This window comes from Chlorocebus sabaeus, chromosome 11 (assembly GCF_047675955.1).
Source record: "Chlorocebus sabaeus isolate Y175 chromosome 11, mChlSab1.0.hap1, whole genome shotgun sequence".
NCBI lineage: Eukaryota > Metazoa > Chordata > Mammalia > Primates > Cercopithecidae > Chlorocebus > Chlorocebus sabaeus.
Window position 1 is genome coordinate 96400701 of NC_132914.1, and position 17458 is coordinate 96418158.

General features: G+C 40.1%; 1 protein-coding gene and 1 long non-coding RNA gene across 14 annotated transcripts in view; one reads left to right on the forward strand and one right to left on the reverse strand.

Annotated features, from left to right (window-relative positions):
* ANKS1B (ankyrin repeat and sterile alpha motif domain containing 1B) overlaps nucleotides 1–17458 on the reverse strand; it is a 1279773-nt gene that overhangs the window by 361061 nt on the left and 901254 nt on the right. The window lies entirely within an intron of this gene.
* LOC140712877 (uncharacterized) lies at nucleotides 643–12804 on the forward strand. Its single transcript, XR_012094687.1, has 5 exons — nucleotides 643–907; nucleotides 4303–4405; nucleotides 4651–4767; nucleotides 7049–7111; nucleotides 11775–12804. It is a non-coding gene; the product is annotated as an uncharacterized lncRNA (long non-coding RNA).

A 17458-nucleotide genomic window follows, 5' to 3' on the forward strand; every position in this document is an offset into this window, starting at 1 on the left:
CTCCAAAAGGAAGGGCTCCTGTGCAGGAGAAGCAAAAAGAATTTGCTCCTGGGTATTTCCAACACAGCCACACATAATGAGGCAGAAAGAAGTACCTAAAAAGATTACCAGCCATTAAGCATTCACTATGTAGCAGGTACTTTGCCCACCTTATTTATAAACCTTAAAGCACTCTTGTAACGTGGGTGGTATCATTTTCATCTTGCAGAGGAGGAAACTGAGCCTCAGAGATGTGACACTATTGAGTCAAGTTCACAAGGTAAGTATAGGATGGATCTGGGATCTGTGTTTTATTTGGTCAGACTCTGATGCTACAGAAAGAGAACCAAATGTTTAGTAGGGGACATTTTCTGGATGGAGATTCCGGTCCATAGATATGTAACATTGCCAAGAAGTTACTCCCACGACCCTACTTTCACACACACAGGCTTACATCTATATTGACAGACCATAGGGAGTGACTGCCAGAGTTTCTCTAACACACTGAATTTCACATAAATTATTTATCTTCTGAAAGGTCAACTGGTTAGTTCTCCTTCTAAACTACCTTAGTGTATTCCAGAACCAAAAATGTTAATCAAAGTGACCCAGAGTGTTTCTGGCTAAAGCACTAACTAACTTGCCATGTTTCCTGCTGGGAGGCAGGAAATATCAGCATGGCATTAGGTTATTGTGAGAGGTTATTCAGCTCTTCTGCAGTGCCTTGTCAAATGACCTGACTGGTCAACTGGGAAAATGAAGTTCTCAGGGCCAGCATCGTGTTTGTGTGTCTTTTTTTTAGGTCTGTATCAAAGCCAGATTTAAGAGGGAGGGTGTCTACAAATGAATGAAAGCAGAGGATGTCTGGGGACAAGCTAAGGACATTTGTGTCCCACACTGTATGTATTCTGAATCCAGAGAAAAGAGAGTGAGTTTCAGTCCCTGAGAAGGATATCCAGGCTAGGGAGCCTGTGATGGTGAAGGTGGATAATTTAGCCCTCTGGGAAGTGTAGACCTGTCAAAAAGGAGACTCATTAATTCATCAAAGATATAGTTGTCTTCAAAGAACAGACATCCCCAGACTTAAGGATGATGGGGTCTCCTGACACTGAGAACTACATTCAGAAATAGCCAAACAAGAGGAAAGGAGCAAAGAGGAAGAGAAAGGGAGGGAGGAAATGAGAGGAAGTGCTTATTCTTAAGGGTGAAGGTAGCGGCGAAGGGAGTAGAATTTCCCAAAAAATTCAGAAATTCAAATTTAAGTGCCATCATGTATTTTTATTCACTTAATCTGGCAGCCTTAGACAGGAGGTCACTGAAATCTGGAAATGAGCTGACAGAGTCCAGTCCAGACCTACCACTGAGGCAGGCATTGTCATTCATTAATTTATCAACATTTGTTTGTTCAACGAATATTTTTTGAGCATTTATTATGTGCCAGGCACTGGGCTGTGGTTGTGAGATACGCTGAGATCAGGACAGACAAGGTCCCTCTACTTTTAAAATTTACAGTCTAGTGGGGAAAAAGGGAAACAACTAAATAAAAAATATATAAATTATTATTTAGCAAAGTTTTACTACATACCAGGTATTTACTGTATTAGCAGGGGCTATTAAGCACTTTGTCTTGTTCGCTGTTCACGATGAATTCTAATGTTAGTACATATAATTATTAGCCTTATTTACAGATAGCAGGCTAAGAATTGAAGGCACAGAAAAGCTGATAATTAGTTCAAGGTCACACAGATAGTAAAACTGACATAAAGGGAATCAATGGAGTTCTAAAATAAAAAAAATAAATAACAAGTGTTAGAGAGACTGGTAAGGAAAGTCTCTCTGAGAAAGTGACATGTAATTAAGACCTGAGGGGATCAGAAGGAGCAGCCCGACTGTGAGAAGGGCTGTTACAAGGACATTCCAGGCAGAAATAACAGCAAGTACAAAGGCACTGAGATGAGGAAAAATGCGAGGCATGTTTTAGGAACAAACAGAAGCCTACTAAGAATAAAATTTAGTGACTGAGGGAGAAGAAGACCTGGGAGGGAAACGCAGAAAATAAGATAATACAGAGACTTGCAGACTCTGATAAGGACTTTGATTGTATTCCAAATGCAATGGGAAACATTGCAGGAAATATACTAATTTGCATCTTCAAATATACTCTGGATTCGGTGTGGAGAATGGATGGAGAAATTGGAAGGTATGGAAGTTGAGCTCAACAATTAAAATAGAAATAACAGCCTAGATACATAAATAATCTAAAGGAAATGTGATGAAATATGACCTTTTGGGGAACTATGGGACTTGGCCTCAGTGGGGGATCAAGCCTCCAAGCCAAATGCATCTTTTATTTGAATCAAAGAGAAAAGCCATATGACAAAGATGAAAATCAAAATAGTCTTTGATAAAGGTTCTATGTGGATACAACTATGAATAAAGATTTAGCAGTGCCTATGAAAATGAAAATGAAAATGTTCAGACTTCATGGACCCAGCAATTCCATTTCTTGGTCGTGGCAGACCTTGCTGGGAGGCTGAGTCCTTTCCCTCTCACTACCTCCCACTACAGAGGGTGGATAACCTAAAGTTCTCAGCTTCCCTTTAAAGCAATGGTTGAACATGTGACAGAAATTGTCATTGGGGAAACTTCTGGAAAAGTTTTTGCTTTCCTAATGAAAAGGGAAAAATTCACCTGCTACCCTTCTGTGCTCACAAGAAAGGGCTCTCCTCAGGACGAGTGGCTAAACTGTTCAGAGAAGGCGACAGCGATGGGCCCGCAGTCTTTGGACCTCCAGTGATAGATATCTCCATTGGACACCTGGAGGCAGGCAAGGATAGGCCATGGAAGGGTTAGTTCTGCATGAAAAAAGTTATTTAAAGCTCTCTCCATCTTTTGCATCTAAGTTGCTCTGACTAGTGTTTATCTGTCAGTGAAATAATGATGGGGATGTGTACCGTGGCATGTAATTAATGGAAGTTATAATGGAGGCAACAGGATATTTACTATTTATTTTAGGCAGACAGGGGTATGATAACATAAAGAATAGCAGAGAAGGGATACTAGGAAGAATGAAAGTTATCACATCCAAGTTGGGGTGTGTGTGTGTGTGTGTGTGTGTGTGTGTGTGTCAATTATAGTACTGCCTCTTCTCATTTTGACTTAACATTGTGAGTTTATCATAAAAAGATTACTTGAATGAATTTCTTTCCTCTGGATTTTGGTTTCTATTAAAAACCAAAACAGATGCAAAATTACCAAAGTGTTCATGGGACTAACAGGTTTTAAATCTGGGAGTGGGTTTCAGCTTATAATTGAAGATGACAGGTATCCAGAGATTGTGTAAAGTTGTGGTTCTAAGGGAAGCACACTTTTACATAAACCTGGTATTCTACAGGAAAAAATGTTACTCTTGAAATCTAAACACATTATAATCTTAACAGGGCAGAAAAAATAAGAACATTTAGGGGTATGTTAGGTTGGCCTTAGTGTGTAGCTATTCCGTGAACTCTTGAGATGTCAGAGTTTTTGTTCAGGTCCTTTTTAATCTGGAATGCCTTTGGAGGGCAGTGAATGGCGATTATTGAAAGAGTTGACTGATAGAATATTCCTGACTTTCCCCCATGTTTATTTTTAGTTTTGGTTTTGGTCTTGAAGACATTTTTCTTAAGATGTCTTCAGGAAAAAAATATATTTTTCCACGTTGAAAACTCTGTTTTGGCTTTTTCAAGTTTAAAATTTGGTGATGGGAAAACTTGCTCGCATCACACCAATGGGATTAAGTGTGAGGAGATGATCGCTCTGGGCAGACAGGCAGGAGGCTAACCCAACGACGGGCTAAACTAAAAGCTGAGCAAGAGCTCCACGAAGAAGAGCGCTTTGAACTGTTCTGGGACTGGCTAGGACCACCAATTGTCTTTGGGTTGAATATGAAGGGAAAATGTGTACCAGGCACACAAATATCCTTATCCTTTGTATAGCATCTATATCATGAAGGATATTCTCATTTTTAAACTCCATTTTCTTCACTGAATAATATTACTCAACCTTAAAGAGATACAGGGAAAAGAAAAGGAGGGACATCCATTCTCACAGTGAATGTAATTAAATGTCCTCCTGTCTAGTTTTTCAAGTCAAAGGTTCTGAGTTTTGTTTCCAGAATATTCAACTGGTCCTAAAAGCATCATGAAGGCCCTCATATTTAACTAAATGGTGTATGATTAAAAGGGGGCACACTCTGTCTAGGTTAAAGAGGTGATAAACAGCTATAGAATTTCATGTTTCTTTCTACTTGGTATTATATGCCTTGTTTCCTTTACTGAACAGCAAACTTCTTGGGAGAAAGGATCATGCCTGAAGCATCTTTGCATCTCCCCTAACATCTGTTTGCTAAGTGTTGAATAAAATAAAAGCTTGAAAGAATGACTCTGTAAGTAAAAACATGAAGTTTTTTAGATTCATTAAAAAACATTTAGTCTAAATATCACTAAGTAAGTTTATAGGAAAAGCACGGAAAAGTTTGAGCTGGAAATTCTAATATGCAGGATGCCTGATGTGTTTTTCCCCACTAATTGAAAGAAAGATAAAGATGGAATTGCTGGTACACCATAACACCAAAATGTTCTTAATTTTTTTTTCAGTTTTGCAAATTCTCATGATTTGATTTTCATCCAGGACTGTCAGTTGAGACATCTGATAATCTAAAAGCATTCAGAGAATTAGGATCCCATATGGCTCGAAAATATCTCCTATCCGGCAGGAAAAAGAGAACATACTGTGAAAATAATACTGGTATATCCTTCAATTTACGTGTACAAGGAGCACAGATAAGTTTAAATCATTATTCAAAGTATAATAATTATAATGATCATAAGGACTAATTATAAAAACCAAAACAAAAAGAATATACAGTTCTTCATAATCATACAACATTATAAAAAATCAGAAGTATACTTCAAATCAATGATAGTAATAGAGTTCTGTTTTGTCTAACAGAAGCAACAGTCATTAGAAATGAGCATAGGATTAGGAGTCCCGGCTTACTACTAATTAACTGTATAAATCTGAAAAGGTAATTTAACTCCCTTAGGTCTTAATTTTCTCAACTGAGCCATGAGACGGCTAGACCAGATGTTCCCTTCTAACACAACATCTGTTCTGGAGCTTCTAACAAGGAGTACATCTACTCATACACTCATATTGCCTGAAGAATAATTAATTCTTCTTGCTTTGGGAGTAATGTCATTTTCCTCGGCTAAGTGTTCAGTATTGAGAGGTGCACTTACATAATGGTGAGAGAGGGAGGAGACCTGGGCTTAGTCAGCTAATTCCACCAACAAAATTATTACTGTTACTAATAATAACAATAACGGTTATTCATTGAGAGTTAACTGCAGGCCAGACACTGTGCTTTAATCCTCTGAACAATTCTATAAAATAGATATCACTATTATCATCCCCATTTTACAGATATGAAAATGGAAGCATAAAGATTACTAGGAACTTGGCTGAGATCTCACAGTAAGTGGCAGAGCTGCTGTGGACACGAAGGTGGGTGTTGGAATCAGATTCTCCTCACCCCACCGGCTTCCCATAGCTTCGACAGGTCTCTTCTGCATGGAATTGCCTCAGATCTGATGGATGGAGTCTCTCTCTGCCAGCCCAGCCTTCCCCATGAACCTCCTTTCCTACCATTTCTACCCAGAGATTGAGGATTATTAATAAAAAAGAAAAGGAATTGAGTGCTCCTGGGGTTCACCTTACAGCTCTGCACTTTAATAGCAGTATGACTCAGGATCAGCAATCGTCTTTCTTTGTCTGTACAATGGGGATAACACTAATGCTTATCTTTTAAGGATGTGGTGACATAATGTTTATGAAGTTGCTTTATAAACTCTAAAGTAAAATTGCTAAAAATAAAGCATGCCTGCTAGGAACTACTTTTTTTTTTTTTTTTTAGAACATAGCACTGTAAATCTTCTAGTTTCATGTTGTTTTTGCTGGAAATAGTCTATTCTGAAACAGGCAGCATGTGTGATGGAGGAAAAATTCAGGTTTTTTTTTTTCCCCCTAGCTCTGCCATTTACTTAGCTTTGTGGGCTTGGGCAAGTCACTTGATCTGGCATCCCACAGGGTCCCATGTTCTATGAGCCCTGCATTTGGGGTTTAATGTTCTGTGGTTGCTGTTTTGAAGTTCTTCCTAAGTTTTTTCTTTGAGTTTGTGTGTTATAAGTGAAGTCTGAAGGCTGGGCTTGGCACCTTAGATCATGGGAGGTCTTGCTTCCTGTTGCATCTCCAGGATGGGTTCTGCCAGAGACTCTCTTCATTGGTCTCTCTATCTTTGGTCCTGCCCAACCTCCATTTCTCTGTTAAGTCCTAAAATTGCTGCCATCCTTCACTCCTAGCAGGAGTCTGGGTGCTGGCAGAGGGAGGGCTTGGGTGGAGCACTCAAGCCCATGGCACCTTGGGGCCGAGCATGGCATCACTCATCCCCGCCCTAACAGGTAGCACCATACCAAATCAAATGGGTGACCAGCCAGAAGCTATCCCATTCCAGATATCAAGCATGTCCTGATGGAGAGATTTAAAAATCCTTGGAGAGGGGGTCCCCTGTCTGCTATAGATGGAGGTAATGGGCCACTGGGTAAAAGAGATGCCTGGTTAGACTTCCCGGGACCTTGCTCTATCCAGGACACTGTGGTAGTCTGGAGAGTGGTGGGGGCCTGGCAGTGGGGCACCTGTGCCCTGCACAGGAGGCAGGGTCCATGGCACCTGCTTGGGGCTGCGCTCTCACTACAAGTGTCTTGTGCCTTGGAATGCTCCTTTGGCTGGCTCCATGCCTGGTGCATTCTCCCTCCTTCTAACCTTCCCGGGTTTGGCCTGTATTTGTCTTTTTTGACCAGCTCAAGGCATCCTTTGGATAAAAAATACAAAATATAAACTGGGGAATTTGGTGATCCTTCACAGGAGTTAAATGCTTTAACATTTTCATCTAAAAGTAGCATTGCGCAATATAAAAATGAATGACAAAATTCATGCTAATAACATAAAAATTTAATTTTTCTTTACACAGAACATTAAATAGTAAATAAAAAACACCATGACAAATCTAAAGAGAGACCACAAAAGGAAAAAGGTTTGTATGTATTTTTAATGGCACTCTTTCCCCTGCCTTTTGAATAGGGGGCCCCACATTTTCATTTTGGACTGAGCTCCACATATTATGTAGCTGGCTGCACTCCCAGGATGTAAGGTTTGCATAATCACCTGGTCCTTGCCTCACTTCACAGGTATATTTGCAGCAGCTCTGCTTGCAGTTGGTAAGCCCAGTTAAGGAACATAGTTGGAATGACTCAAGAATAGCTTACCATCCAATTATCTGTGGCTTTATCTTTACCTTTCCAAGTGGGTGGAAAAGGAGTAATGGGAGCCATTCCCTTGGAAACTACTGAGGTCATTTAACCCTAACAAGGATAATGCTTGGCCAGATGTTAATTAGAGATAATTTCCACTTTTAGTTTTAGTTCTAGAGGTTGCCTTAAAAATTATGAGGGCAACGGGAAACACTGAACTTGCCTAGACTTCTGGGGCTTCTTTATGCATTCGCCTATTCATTCACCCATTCATTCATTCCCTCCTTCACTCACACTACCATTTCACAACATTTACTGAAGTGCTACCATGCTGCCCACACTTTAAGTATTGAGAATTCAAAAGTGATTGAGGCAGTCTCTCTCCTAAAGAAGCTCAAAGTCATTGGGGGAGGGGTAAGGTGGAGGTGGGATCAGAAGGCACATAAAGAGATTATTTTTATTATTATTTTGAGATGGAGTCTTGCCATGTCGCCCAGGCTGGAGTGCAGTGGCATGATCTTGGCTTACTGCAACCTCTACCTTCCAGGTTCCAGTGATTCTCCTGCCTTAGCCTCCCAAATAGCTGGGATTACAGGCACATGTCACCACATCCAGCTAAGTTTTGTATTTTCGTAAAGATTGGGTTTTGCCATGTTAGCCAGGCTGGTCTCAAACTCCTGACCTCAAATGATCCACCTGCCTCAGCCTCCTAAAGTGCTGGGATTACAGGCGTGAGCCACTGTGCCTGGTCAAAGAGACTATTTTTTTGATGAAGCACATATAATGATTATGGCTATACAGAGAAAAGATTCCTGAAGTACACAGCTTTGGATAAGGAAACACATTTTGGGAAAGGGAATATCTTTGCTACCTGCTAAGTGATGAGGAAAAGTTAACCATAATACAGACAATGGTTGAAGCAAGAGAGAGAGAGGGCACTGCATGGATCGGTTGCAACATGAACAATGGTAATTAGAAAAGAAACAGTACAGTGAGAGTGAAAACCAGAAAGCAGTTTACAGTCAACCGGGTGGAAGAAACAGGGAGGGAGAGACCAGGTAGCGAGCCTTGTAAGCAATGATGTGAAGTGGGCTTCATCCTGTGGTTCTGGGCAGTTGGCAAGTTGTTTTATGCCTGGAAGGGAGATGGCTGGATTTACAATGTAGAGAGCACACTCCAGTGGCTATCTGAAGTGTGGATATGAAGGGCTAAAACTAGAGGTTGGAAACCCATTTAAAGAGTTTTTGCAGCCATAATACAAGAGACAATGAAGGCCTGGACTAGGACAGCAGCAGCAGGAATGGTGATGTATTAAAGAAATACTACAGAGTCAAAACTGACTGGACTTGATTACTGATGACATATAGGTATTGGTAGAAGACAAGTGTTAAGAATAACTGTCAGTGCTCTTGTTTGGGTAACTGATGATTAAGGAGTCACGTGAGAAATAGACTTTTGGAGGAGGTAGAGGGTTTGGAGGTACAGTGTTTTGTTTTTGTTTTTGTTTTTGAGATGGAGTCTCATACTATCACCCAGGCTGGAGTGCAGTGGCATGATCTCAGCTCACTGCAACCTCCACCTCCCAGGTTCAAGCAATTCTTGTGCCTCAGCCTCCTGAATAGCTGGGATTATAGATGTGAGCCATCATGCCCAGCTAATTTTTGTATTTTTAGTAGAGACAGGGTTTCGCCACGTTTTCCAGGCTGGTCTTGAACTCCTGATCTCAGGCCATCCACCCACCTCAGCCTCCGAAGGTGCTGGGATTACAGGCGTGAGCCCCTGCACTCAGCCTGGAGGTGCAGTGTTGTGTTTGGGACATGCTTAGGGGCCTATGGAACTGGAAGAAGGGGATGTAGCAGACAGTGAGAGGAGGCTGAAGTTTGGGGAGAGGTTCAGGCTAACGCTGTAGATTTGGGGATGATCAGGACTGAGGTGGTAGCTGTATGAAATGGATAAAAGCACCACTGAGAAGAATGGGGAAACGCCATGAGACAAAGAAGGAAAAGATGAAGGTAATGAGGAAAAGAGGGAGAGTGTGTTGTCGCAGATGCCAAGAGGGTAACTAACGAGTTTCATAAATAAGGATATGAACCAACTGTTAAATATGGCAGAGAAGTCTTAACAGAAGTGGAAAAGGCCCTCTGGTTTGGTAAAATACAGTAGCTCATGAGGACCCCAGGAGGAGTCTTTCCGGGATACTTCCCATTGTGGGTACCAAAACCAGATTAGAGAATTGTGAGACAAAAGGGGTGGAGACAATGAATGTAGACAACTGTTTTGAGAAATCTAAGTAAGGGAGGAGAAAATGTGCAGCACAGTTGAAGAAGGAACAGGATCACAGGAAGTTGCTTTATTTTCTTCTTCTTTTTTTTTTTTCACTCGTGAGAATAGGAGGTGACTGGGCACATTGGGTCATGCCTGTAATCCCAGTTTTTTGGGAGGCCAAGGCAGGCAGACTGCTTGAGCCCACAAGTTCTTCGAGACCAGCCTAGGCAAAGGAAAACTCCATCTTTACAAAAAATAAAAAAGTTAGCTGGGCATAGTGGCATGCACCTGTAGTCCCGGCTACTCCAGGGGCTGATGTAGGAACATCATTTGAGCCTGGGAGACAGAGGTTGCAGTGAACGGTGGTCATACCACTGCACTCCAGGCTGGGTGATAGAGCAAGATCCTGTCTCAAAAAATAAAAAAATTAAAAGAATAGGAGACTCTTAGCCGGGCATGGTGGTACGCACTGTAGTCATGGCCACTCGGGAGGCTGAGATGGGAGGAAACATTTTTTGAGGTCAGGAGGTTGAGGCTGCAGTGAGCTATGATCACGTCACTGCACCCCAGCCGGGGTGACTGATAGATATGTGTTTTGAAAAGATAATGCTCAGAGCAGGATGAAACTGTGTCTCTTAAAACAATAATTAGAAAAAAAAGGAGACACTTAAGCGAGTTTACAGGCAGCAGGTAAAGCACTAGTGAAGAGGGAAGTTGGATCCACAGAGAGGGAAAGGAAAACTGCTGGAGGTAGGAGGGGTAGGTCTTGAGTGAGATAAAGGGCCTGGAAGTGGGAAGCAAGGATGGGTGAGGCGCAGAATCCTTACTCCTGAAGCCCTTCACTGCTGATACGTCTGCTATCCTTGGCATGTGACAATTCCTCAAGCTGGTCAATGTCACTATGTCAACTGCACAGCAATTCTCTTTCTTGGAGATTCCTACAAAAACTCCCTCATAACAATTCCCCAAGTCTCTGGTCTTACCTTGACACCCCTCAGTCTTACACAATTCCTTGCTATTTTGAGTAGTTTGAGGTTACCCATCATGAACTCCTTCGACATCTCTCCTATCTTGATTTATGTACTCTCCTTGATCTCATTTTTTCCTGCAATATTAAAAATTCTACTGATCTTTCAAGGTCCAACTCAACTGATATCCCTTATCTATGTCTCACTTTCATCTTACGTATACATTTTAAAATTATTTGATGTCTTTTATGTTATCCTATAAGCTACTTTAAATACTTTTTAGAACAAGGAAGGGATTCAATCAACCTGTCAATCGTCATGATGCCTTTTCTTATCTCATCTTCTTTTCATCTTCTTCATCTTTTTGACTCATTTTTATATCATTCCTCTACGAAACTATTAAACCCCTTAAGGGCAAGTAAATGTTTTTTCACCTGCTCTAATATGTCAATGCATTATACATAATACCTACCTACTACAATTAATACATTGTAAGCTCCTGGAGGACAAGAATTTAGAAGCTAGCTAGCTAGACATAGATGAACACATACACAGAGACATATTTACATTCTCTCAAGTATACCAGTTTAATCTAATACTTACTATATACTTGCTAGCAATTGAGGATATATAAAGATAAATAAAACAAAACACAGTCTCTGTCTTCCAAGGGTGCAAATCTAGTGTGGCAATCAGAGAATGAGGGGCTCAAATGACATGCTGATAAAATTGGACTGTATTCTGGTAGGTTTCTCGCAGAACTTAGGCAAAGGATATTAATAGATATGTATTTTGAAAAGATAACGCTCAGAGCAGGATGAAGGATGAATTTGAAAAGAATAGATTGGGGGTAGGTAGATCTATGAGGCTTTTGCAATAGCGTAGATGACAGATAATAAAGATCAAGTGAGGGCAAGTTGGTCACAGATGAGATATTGAGGGTACATGCGTGTATGTGTATGTTGGGGGAGTGAGGTTGTGGTGCGCAAGAATAAGCGTTCAGAAGTTATTTGCTAATCTTACTTTTTAAAAGACATTAAATGGTAAACAGCAGTAATGTCTATAGCTTATTACATATTGTGTAACACATTCCTCTAGATTGGCCTTAGGCAATATTGAGATCTGTTCCATTTCACCACTTAGGATCCTCTAGGCCCAATTTTGGCACTTTATTCTATATGATCAGCTGTTTGTTTTTCCCTTATTACTTCAGGTCTCAAGTTTTGAGTGTTCTACGAGCCCATATATCCTTCAGAGCAAGACAATGTGTGAATAGGCATCCTTTGCACTTGGTAGAGGGTTAGGCCAATAGTGGATGCCAAATAAATCCTTGTGGAATTGAATGGTATTACAGGGAGTTTCCTGAAGGTTGTATGTCCTCTTACTCCTTGGCCTTTGGAACAACCTTCTCTATACCTGGAATTCTTCCTCTCTCTCTCTTTACCTCCTCTGACTACTGTTTCTTTACCTCACTTTGACCTTCCTAGTCCTGCTTATCACTTCCTCTGAGAGTTGTTGCTTGATGCCCCTGCATTGGGTCAGCAGCTTTTACTAAGTAGTCCACAGAATCACCTAATCATGTGTTTCTCTGCCAGCTCTATAAAGACAGACTAGACTGCCTTTCGGTAATTTGTTCAGTATTTTATCCCCAGGTTAAGCACAGCACCTGTCATACAGTAGACGTTCAGTAAATATTTGTTAAATGAACATGGTTTTGTGGGGTTTTATTTGTAAATCTGAACACTTTGAAATTTGAATCTTCAATTAGCTGGACATAAAGTGCTAGATCCATCCAGAGGAAAGAAATAATGGGAGACCATCTAGAAAAGCATTTTGTTCTTTATGCTATTAAACTCAGTAGAAATTAGTTATTATATATTTTGAGGGCTCTTATGCAGTTAACACTCTGGAGAACACTAAAACAAATTTCATCTTTCTATCCTGCCCCCCAAGAGCATGGAAAATATCTGCTTGGGTACCCATTTTTTCATGTGTACACACTAGCATCTTCAGTCGGTAAGTTCCTGTGGGACAGGAACAGTAAACATCTCATAATTAGAAAGTAAAAGTGACAGCAAAAACACGACAAGATCAGAAAGCCAGATTCTACATCAGAAAGTCTTAGGGGGTGTAGCTTTAGTGTTTTACAGACAACCCAGTGTCACAGGCAACACTAATTCCCTTGCTCTGGTGAATTTATTAAAAACAAAATTTTACTTCCTACTGCCTGGTACCCTATTACACAGTAGAGACAGAGGGGTTAAGAAAATCAGGCATAGTCCTTGTTCTCATGTAGTTTATAGTTAAGGAGTGAGAGAACTGGTGGTGACCTGATTTTGAAGAGGCTGATTCAGGTTAAGACCCAATTTTGAAGTTGGTCTCCAACAAGATGAGTGGTTTCTAGGAATATAGCTCTGCACAAACAAATACATATACCTTAGACAGTCTGTGACACGGAGTGAGAAACCCTCCCTGACACATCCTTTACTAGGGGTCTCTGCAAGGGCTCAGATCTCTACTTCAATAGAAATGCTCATTGGTACCATCTGAGGATGATTTTTTTCCAACAGGCACTAGGAGATCAATTACTACTGGCAGCCTAATTTGCAAGATAAAGAAATTCCCCATTATTCTAGTATCTTCACAACCAAAGTCTACTTAAGCATCATCAGCCAACATCATGGTATAGTGGAAAAAATTTGGAATAGCTAAAAAGTTACAGATTAGAAGTTCTCATAGCTGAGATGCCACTATGTGCTTCTCGTTAAAATCCAGAGTTAGGACCAGCGTCAGAGGATTCTTGTCCTTCTACACTTGAGTGGACTACAGCCATGTATTCTTCTAAATTGTGTTTTGAATTTTGTCTTGAAAGATAATGTTTTAAGAGTGCTAAGCCTGTATACTCATACAACAGAAATAATATGTGTGATAAAGTTGGGCAAGAAGTGCTTTTAAAGTTGTCAGTTTCGAAAGGTGTCTTTTTTAATGGGTACTTAATGGTTATACATATTTATGGGATATATGTGATATCTTGATACAAGCATACAAAGTGTAATGATCAAATCAGTATCCATCACCTCAAGCATTTATCATTTCTTTGTGTAAGGAACACTCCAATTCTACTCTTTTCGTCATTTTGGAATATACAAGAAATTGTTAATCATTGTTGTTTTGTTGTGCTACAAAAAAGTTGTCTTAAAATTTGGTTACTAATTGATAACACTAGTCAGAATCATGATTTATTATCTGTAGAACATTTTTTCTCATTTAGCTTTCAGTTATAATACCTCACAGAATAATAAAGGCTGATAGGTTAAGTGTCTTGGCCCTGATTATCTTGAGAATAGTGGTTGGAGCAAGAACTATGGTCCAGACGTCTGCTCTGGCTGCAATGTTGCCGCTCCCTACTCGATTACACCACAATGATGGATGAATGACGGACGCTGCAGCTGAAGTAATTACAGTAAACTCAGGATATAAAAAATATATATAGTGAAAATATAGAAATTAATAATAAATATAAAATAAAGCATCTTTAATATTAAGATGTAATATAATTAATAAATTAATATAATAAATACAGTAATATCTAATGGACAGTGATCCCATCACCCCACTTTTACACCTGCCTCTCAGGAGCCGTTTCTTGTTTTTGAAGGGGAGCAGCTACACCCTCACTCTTTGGGTTGCGGTGCCCTGTAGAAGTGATGAGAATGGGAAACTGATACACTCCTGCACAGAGAAGCCGATCTGAATGCCAGATGATTAATTAGAAACCTCCACTGTGCTGCCTCAGACTTATAAATGAAGTGCAAATGAAAATGTTCGATAGACATACTCAACAGCCTGTAACATCACAAAGACTGTCTTTGGGGTATCTATTTCTATAAAAAGAAAATCTGGCATTCGTTTTTGGAACATTAGACCAAAGTAGAGGATAATGAAAACAGAAATGCCTTATGTAATCTTAATAATCTTTATACTCAGAGGATGCAGTGGAAACTAGTAACTAAAAACGATTAGCCTTGCATCAAGACCAAGCTATCCAGACATTGCTCGGCCTGGGACGCAGATTCACTCAGTTGAGTGAGTTGTAACACAGGCTCACTTGTAGGTTAGCCACAATTTTCGTGCAGTTCAGTTCCTTCCTCTGTCAGGCTGCAAGAATGAGATAAATTCCTGCAAGAAAGTACTCCCAGAAAGACACAGGGAGGTCTGAGTAGATAAATAACATAGATATCTAGAGAACAGAAGTGCTAGACGAAGACAGAAATAAATACACACAATAATTAAAACAAAGATTTTTTTAAAACTATAGACACATTAAACTTATCTCAATCTTTAAAATCCAGGATATCTATATCTTTGTGTATTTCTCACTGAAACTTTCCCTGGGCCTCCCAGGAAGAATATAAAGAATAAAGAATAGGTTCATTTTCTTACAGATTAAGAGATGTGAGGCTCAAATGACCTTATCCTGGTAACATAGCAACATTACTGCAATAGTAGCATCTTTAATCCCTGTGACTCCTACTCCAGTCACTCTTTTCCAGTGAACCATCATAGTAGGTGATGATGCTGAAAGAGGCACAGAAGATTCAGCTTGTGAAGATAAGCCAGAATGACAGAAAATGCATTTTGTGCAAACTTCCATGCAGTGATCACAATGCATTTTAGCCAGTGGTTCAGTTCTCTCTCTCTCCAACTAGACTATGTACCTTGAGGATAGTAATCATCTGTCTACCTAATGTCCCCAGTAGTCAGCACAGTAACTAACATGTAGTAGTCAATTAATATTTGAAGAATGTATAAATAAATGAATGAAAGCATGAATGAATCTGGAAAAGTTGCCTTCAGGAATTGGGGCCCTGAAGAAAGACTGGGGTTCATAAATAACATTCAGCAATGATAGCCACTGAATTGGGTACTTATATTAGTGAAAATAATAGATTAGAGACAGTAAAACCAATTCTAAATAGATAAAGAAGGTAGTGTTTGTTCTGTTTTGTTTCACGAAAGATTGACAATTTTATTTATGAACACAGGATTTGAGCTAAAAAGAGAATAGATAAGAAGGTAGGTGACTAAAGAAATGGTTGCTGAGAAAAAGTATGAAACAAAGTTTAGAACAGAGGGTACAGAGACAATTGTAAAGGTGTTTGACAGAAAAATGGAAAAGGAGTAAAGAAAAAGCTTTCAGTAGGACACTTTATGGGCATAACAGGGTTCTTCTTTAGGGCATTTCAGAAGTTGAGAGAGCAAAGATGAGCACTCAAGATACATGGAATGGACCAAAGAGAAGGGAAGGTGAGATACATGGTACTGACCACTCACAGGGAATGAGGAAGGGAAGTAAATGGCCTCAGAGAAGTCACAGCTGTCATTGAGCAGGAAATTCCTCCTGTCACGCGGGTGGAATTAAAGCTTAAATATGAACTGATGGTCTATCTTCACCTTCTTTCTCTTCTCACTCTGATACCTGCCCTCAAGGTTGCTCCCTGGCTGGCCAGGGAACTCACACTGAGCTGTAGAATGTTCCCAAGCTCTGGACCTTTCTGTCCTGTTATTCAACCATCAGCACTTGCCCAGCTTCTGTCCTATTCTCTCAGGATGCCTGTTTTTATTAAATGACAAAGGAAGCTAACTGGTTCATCAAGTAAAGCAATTCCTATTGTGGGCTTAGCTGGCTACTGGTTACCTTGCCTATTACATATAACATCAGTGCAATAAACATAAAGGAAATGAATGGGTGGGCTTTCATTACGTGCCAGGCCCTGAGTTAGATGCAGCAGAGTATGGTGGAACAGGACATGGGCTTTGGAGACAGACACACCCAAGACAGAGGTCTGGTCCATAATTTCCTAGCTAGAAGCTTGAGGAAGTTATCTCCTAGGGTTCTTGGATTCTTCATCTGTAAGAATGAAGAATAATTTCATCACCCTCAATTTCCTCGTCTATGAAACGGAGATAATGTTGCCTACTTCGCAGGGTTCAAAATACATGTAAGTGTCTAATAATGTTATTTACTATTTATTCATTTATCCCCACTTTAAAAAGGAAAAGCTGAGGCACAGAGATGTAAGGTGTGACTAAGGTCACCCAGCTGGGAAATTTTAGAGCTGGCATTTACATCTAGCATTTGGCTTCATGCACTTACCCAACACACTATGTCATCTTAACCAATACACTAAAGCATCATTAGACGTTTCCATCTACAGCCCCTTACAGTGGGGAAACTCTTTGATATTCACTAATCTCATTTAACCCTCACAGCACCTCTGTGCAGTACTATCATCTTGCTTTAAGCCGAGGAAAGGGAAGCCCAGAGAAGGTAACTGTGGCCAAAACTCAACATAGGCCCAGAGAAAGGAACACCAGCCAAAACTCAAAGAGCTAATTAGTGACAGAACTTGAAATTAGATGCAGGGTTTATGACCACAAATATAAATATAAGAAAGAGAGCCAACTCTGGGCCCAGAGTAGATGCCCACATCTTTACTAGTTATCTAGGTAGTATTTCTACATTGCTTTTAAAGTTCTCTGATAGCAAAGCTGAAACCTGGCTAGGTGTTGTCAGATAGATGAGAAACTGCAAGTGAAGATGTGAGTTCAATGAGTGGATTTTACCTCCTAACTTGAGGAGTACTGGTCAATTATCCCTTACTGAGTGCTGCTATCAGCCCAAGGTAAAATAAATTAGATTTTTAAGAAAATTGTAAAATTGCCACTATAAAATCAGATAAGCCTACGGCAGTTGGGAATAAATTCTATCATAGAAACACATCTTGCCTGATATCAAAGGAAGCCAAGAAACCATGCCAAGAGTTGGATGAAAACTGACATTTTCTGCTGTGGAGACAGAAGTGGTAGCACTGATTGGAGAATTATATTTTGAAG